This window comes from Balaenoptera musculus, chromosome 10 (assembly GCF_009873245.2).
Source record: "Balaenoptera musculus isolate JJ_BM4_2016_0621 chromosome 10, mBalMus1.pri.v3, whole genome shotgun sequence".
Lineage (NCBI taxonomy): Eukaryota > Metazoa > Chordata > Mammalia > Artiodactyla > Balaenopteridae > Balaenoptera > Balaenoptera musculus.
Window position 1 is genome coordinate 55,619,867 of NC_045794.1, and position 6,205 is coordinate 55,626,071.

Below are 6,205 nucleotides of genomic sequence, written 5' to 3' on the forward strand. Positions count from 1 at the left end.
TTTGTTCACTTCTCTGCACCAGCTTTTTAGCCACTCTTATGGGAAGAGTAGGGAAGAAAAGTCTTGATTTTCTAATACTAGAAAGCCTGGTTAGATGTGCATTCTGTATTCGTCATGTAATTCTAGGGTTGTAAACACTTACACATCAGCCATTTTGTTAATATTGCTGTCTGTTTTATAATCCTAATTCTAGTAAAGGTGACCTAATGTAAAATTTTAATGTGGTGTTTTTGTTTTTGTTTTTTCCCTTGCTTTTAATCTTTGGAAGGTAATACAGAGAAATTTGCATTAAGGTACACTCAACTTACATTTGACTGACTTTGAAGAAGGCAGCAGAATAGATGAAGTCATTCCAAAAAAAGATGAAAATGTCTACCCATGCTTTGCTATGAATCGTGGTACATGGTCATAATGTAATGACGAGGATAAGAACCTATATTATATTTATTTCTGACACTTTAGCACTGTTGTCTTAATATGTCCTTTGGATCTTTACTGTGCTGTTTACACCCCATGTTTTCAATTAATTTAATTTTCTCATTTTGACAGGTCTGAAGAACTGTTGCCCAATTCAACAGTGCCAGCATTCCAACTTTGTTAAACCTACCAACATCTTAAATGGACTTTCTGTGGTGGTACCCTTTAAGAGGCGGATGAAAGCTACTACATCAGTTTGCACATTCTAATCACTTTCCAGTATCACAAGAGAGATTTTTACTTATATAATAGTCCTAGAGTATGCAGCTGGTAAAACCAGAGGCTACAATCCAGTATTACTGCTAAGAGACATTTTTCATCCACCAATGTTGTACATGTATGAAAATGGTGTACTGTATACTTTAACACACCCCATACTTTGTATTGGAGAGTACAATAATGTAAATCCTAAAAGCACCACTATTTTAGCATAATAAAAGAAAGTCCAAAGAGCTCCTATATAGACTACTCCAGATAACTTCGCTTCTTTGATACTTGTAGCTTATTGTAATTTTTTTTAAGAAATTCAAGGTCATTATCATTGTATTGTACAAATAAGCGCTTTGATTAACACAGCTATATAGTTTTTTTAATTTTTAAAAACCTGTGGAGACAGTGATCTTGTCTTTAAAATATGATAGTCCTTTCAGTATAATGTCTTAGATTAAAGACGTTGCCTTTAATATCTGTTGGGAAGGAAATGTCCAGACTTTTCAAATCTTTTATTATATGTTTCCTTTTTTGTTTACATAGGGAACAATGTTTATAGTTGTGTGTACAGTGGGGGTCTACAACAAGAAGTGTATATTTTCAAACAATTTTTTAATGATTTAACAATTTTTGTAAATCATTTTCAGGCTTCTGCAGCTGTAGATTCTCACTGTGAATCCCCTGCTTGCTCATGCATAAGTGTATTTGCAATACCAAATATACAGGTTTAGTATTTTTGCCTGTTAGTGATTGTTTCACATGTGTAACGTTTTGGTTGAGATGTTAAATGGTGGACGAGTACTGTGGATGTGAATGTGGGAAGTAATTTTAATCATGTGTAATTGGTCACAAGGCCTAAGTTGCAGTAACTATTGCTGTTTTATTTAACAATGCCTTGTTGCTTTGTATGCATTAACGTTTGGGTGTAAAGATTGTGTGTCTATCCAACAGGGAGCCACAGTATTTAAATTGACCAACCTAATGTTACAACTACTTTTGAGGTGGCCAAATGTAAACTAAAAGCCTTAATTAAAGTGGTGCAATTTTGTATAACTTAGCATCAGTAGTTCAATAAATTTGGATTGCCATGCAAGGGCTTGCATTATAATTACTTGCCACTTGAATGTGTTTTGTGTAATGTTTAAAAGTGCTAGTAAATAAATATGGGTTTAACTTCTTTTTAAATGTAATGGGTGCATTTTGCATAGCGTGGTTTCATAATTTAACATTTGGGCAGACTCATTAATTACAGAAATGATGAGAGAAAGATGTCAGATATTGTTCTTAGTATTGTTTGAATATCCACATAACCATCTTTTGAATTTTTCCTTTGGAAAGAATTTTGTAAATCAAGCAATATTACTTATGAACGTATGCCTTCTGGGCAACGTTCAGTAGCTCTTTGAGGTATAGGAGGAAGAATTGAAAATACTTTGGCAGGTGTTAAACTTAGATTTTTTTAAAACTATAGGGCTCAGTTATACTTGTGGTCATAAAAATCTTTTAATGAAGTGGACTCAAGTACTACTTTCTTTTTATATAATGAGTGTTTGTCTTAGATGTGCTGTAATTCAGTTCTTTTTTGAAATCTGTAAATGAATCTTAACTCAAACTTTATCAAAATATTTTCCAGCCACTGAGCGTATTAGCAATTAACTATGATACCATCTAATTTAGGGATGTCTGCTAATCCCCTAAATACTTGGTGTTTGAATGGGACATTTAAAAGCTTTCATTTTAAAAAGAAAAAAGTCTTATTTGTTACATATTTCACTCACAGAGTTCCATGTATTGAAAGGTTCCATGTTATCTAAAGAAAAAAATGCTCTCTCAGAAACCCCACTTAACTAAGAGACTTGTTTTGGCAGAACTGGTTTTATTTATAGTCACTGGTAGAAAATTAAATCCGCCAGAAGTGGAATTATGGAGCACTAAAATCACTTCAATTTATTATGTCCTGTTGTTACATCCATTTGGCCCTCTTTGAGGGCACCACCATTAATTCAGTTACCTTCATAAATGTTTGTTACCTACCAGCTATGTGCCAGGCTGCGTTCTAGGCTCTTTAAAACAGATAAATATCCAACAGATAAATTTGGTAATTTCTTGTCAGCCATTTATTGTTGGGGGCTTCCTGTACATTATAGGGTTTTTAGCAGCATCTCTGGACTCTACCCACTAGATGTCAGTAATCCCACCCCCGCCCCCAAGTTGAGACAAGCAGAATTGTCTCCACACATTGCCAAGTGTCCTCCAGTTAGATTCAGGGAAAGGGGAGAGGGGTGTTGAAGGGCAGAATTGCCCCAGTTTAGAACTGTTGATCTGGTGGGAAACAACACATTAATTACAGATGAGTTTTAGGGGTACAAAGCAGACAGTTTACTATAGTGAATAAGAATGGGCTCTGGAACCACATTTCCTGGGTTTCTAATCCCAGCTCTGCCACCTCCTAGCATGTGACCCTGGTTAGTTTCCTCAGTTGCTTTATCTGTAAAATGGGAATGATAGTAGCATGTACTTCACAGGAGTTAAAGAGAGTGTAGTACATGGCCAGTGTCATCCTCCAGGTCAATATTTTTGTTGCTTTTTATTTCGTATTCTGCTAACAGAAATGGGGCTGTGGTTTGGCAGAAAGCACCATTGTCTCCCATACAAAATAATAACTGCAGCTTAGAAATGCAAATCATATGTAGATTGACTTTTCTGGTACTTAAATGGACAAAAATATTAAAATAAGTCAGAAAACTAATGAGTCCCCTTTTATGTCCCCAAGGATACTTGGAGAAAAGCAAATTTTTGGAGAAAAACAGTGGTATTTCATGTAATTTTTCTAAAAAGTAAAAACCCTGTTTTAACTTTCATGTTGATTCAGTTCTTTTTCTTAAATATATAATCTTTACCACACGTGGATATTATGAGTAGGAAGTTATAAAACCTCTGTTTATGAAAATAAGTTTGCTTTGCTTTTTTTTAAATCATCATCTCTAGATGTGGGGCAGAAAGCTTAGAATCAAAACTCATTACTGCAACATTTTTTCTTCTGGTTTATCTGTCTGTGTCTTCATTGAATTTAATCCCCATCTATTATTCTGCCGCTCTTTAAATCATGGAAATGTAGAGTTACAGTATTTTATAATTAATACTCTTACGACCTTATCTTAGAAATAATCATAGTGTTTGCAGTCTTTTTTTTTTTTAATGTTATTTTTTTGGCTGCATTGGGTCTTTGTTGCTGCACACGGGCTTTCTCTAGTTGCGGTGAGCAGGGGCTACTCTTCATTGCGGTGCGTGGGCTTCTCATCGCGGTGGCTTCTCTTGTGGGGCACGGGCTCTAGGCGCGCGGGCTTGAGTAGTTGCGGCACTCAGGCTCAGTAGTTGTGGTGCGCGGGCTCTAGAGTGCAGGCTCAGTAGTTGTGACGCATGGGCTTAGTTTTAGTTGCTCTGCAGCATGTGGGATCCTCCTGGACCAGGGATCAAACCCTTGTCCCCTGCATTGGCAGGCGGATTCTTATCCACTGCACCACCACCATGGAAGTCCCTGTGTTTGCAGTCTTTATCTCTCAAACTAGCAGTGAGCCTTAACAAACTGTGACTTGTAAGACTCAAAAATTTTTTTAATCTGTTCAATAATTTGTTACAGTGCATCAGTACATCTGGTATTTTATGAATGTATGAGAGAAGTGAAATAGAAAATAGAACTAAACTTCTGTTCCCTTAACTGACCATTGAAAGAACGTATGAGTCCTTTTTATGATATTGATACTTGTCAAAATTCTAAACCTATTAATGGAGCAACTAAGTTTGTAGGCTTGACATTAATTTATCTTTGAAAGGTAGAAATAAAATACTTATTGTTGAATAGGTCAGTTTTCTAAATGCTGCAGAAGTAATCCATATGTTGCACATACTTTGAACTTGTTCCCTTAAAACACCCTTTGTGTGGCCTATAGATTACTGACCTTAAAAATTAAAGACTTTTTCCAAAATTAGGGATATCCACCTGATTTTTGTATCTCAAGAATCAACAAACACATTCGGTATTGCATATTTACCATGGTTCAAGCACTGTTCACTATGCTAGCATGGATGCAGCAGGGATGTTCTGCTCATGTGGAGCTTACGTTCTATTGGTGGGAGGGGGGAGTCAACAAATGAGCAAAACTCAATTGGTAAAACAGTCAAACTGCCTCAGAACTTTCTATTTGGGACAACTTGATTTTAGAAAAGCATGGTATCATTTTTAATATGTATAAAGATGTTATCATTTGTAGGCAGTTAATTTCTCTATTCTGATTTCTTTGAAAGGGTGTGGAGAGAATTTTTACTGTTTTGTTATATTACAAACCTAGTTTAACCTGATTTTCCTCATACAGTGACTTAAATGAAATAATTATCCATATTCAGCATTTGGGTCAAAATGCAGGTTTTTTCCTGAAGACTAAACAAGGCAGATCATACAAGATTTTAATGTGAATAGAGTATTCACTTACATCAAAAGGGTACAGCAGTTTTTTAAATAGGCAGACATCAAAGCCTTCAGTGTTTTTGTCATCTACCATTATTACCCATTGAACTTTCTATTTATAGTGTGGTAGTTTATGCCCCCTGGGAGCACTAAGTTCAGAACAGGAAACTCTGTTTCTGTCAGACTGTTGAATGTGAAATGTGCTGTGCTTGGAGGAGAGGGGAGTAGCAACAAGTAAATGAGAGAATAAACCCAGTCCCTGCTGGCAAGGTGCTTAATGTATCAGTGGTGGGGAAGGCCAGTCAGAAAGTATCAAATAAGCAAAAATCTAGTACCTCATATCTAACCACAGAGAGTTCATGCTCCATTATCCACACTAATCCAAGTGACTAGGAGTAAAAATTGTATTTTGCTTGTATGGACTATTTGATTTATGTTTCTGTTCGTTTTACTCAGGTCAGTGTTAATTAGATTCTCTGAGCAAATCAACCAGTGATGGAAAACTACATGGCTGGCAGAAAAAAATGAGTGTCTTTCCATACTGGAAATGGAGCAAGGTCAGATGGGTACAACATAGAGTGGGAGTAATATGACTAATCAACAGATTTTGACAGCTGTGTGAAAGATAGCTCAGGAGGTATAATGGTCGAGCTGGAGGTAACCCAGCCAGTTTGTAGGCTGCTCGGGTTTGTAAGCATGAAGTGATAGCGTTGGAGCTGTGGTGAGAAGGGGAGCCCACAAAGTTTTAAAAAGGAATAACTGGAGAATTGTTTAATGGCTTAGATGTGGGAGCTGAAGGAAAGAGTGAAATACCGGGTTATATGAGCCAAACCAGAGGGATTGAAACCAATGATGATAAAATACAGAAGCCAACAAGGAATCGTGGTTTTTAGTGCATGAGCGGAACAACTTTTTGGTATGATGAAGTTTATTTTAAGTGAAATGTTTTAAATGGTATCTTCTGAGGAGAGGTGGATTTTAACAGTTAGACTTTGAAGTCATTGACATACAGGAGGCAACCGAAACCATGAGTGTGAATGAAATTATTTTCAT

General features: G+C 36.3%; 1 protein-coding gene across 3 annotated transcripts in view; it reads left to right on the forward strand.

The window, feature by feature from the left end:
- RAP1B (RAP1B, member of RAS oncogene family) overlaps positions 1–1,866 on the forward strand; it is a 47,565-nt gene extending 45,699 nt beyond the window's left edge. For 2 of the 3 annotated variants that reach the window (XM_036865187.1, XM_036865186.1), the window contains exon 8: positions 550–1,866. The gene's annotated coding sequence lies outside the window, so the exon portion shown is untranslated. Of the gene's footprint in view, positions 1–268 lie in introns of all 3 variants that reach the window. The other variant, XM_036865188.1, reaches the window with a different exon arrangement.
- Positions 1,867–6,205: the final 4,339 nt, after the last annotated feature.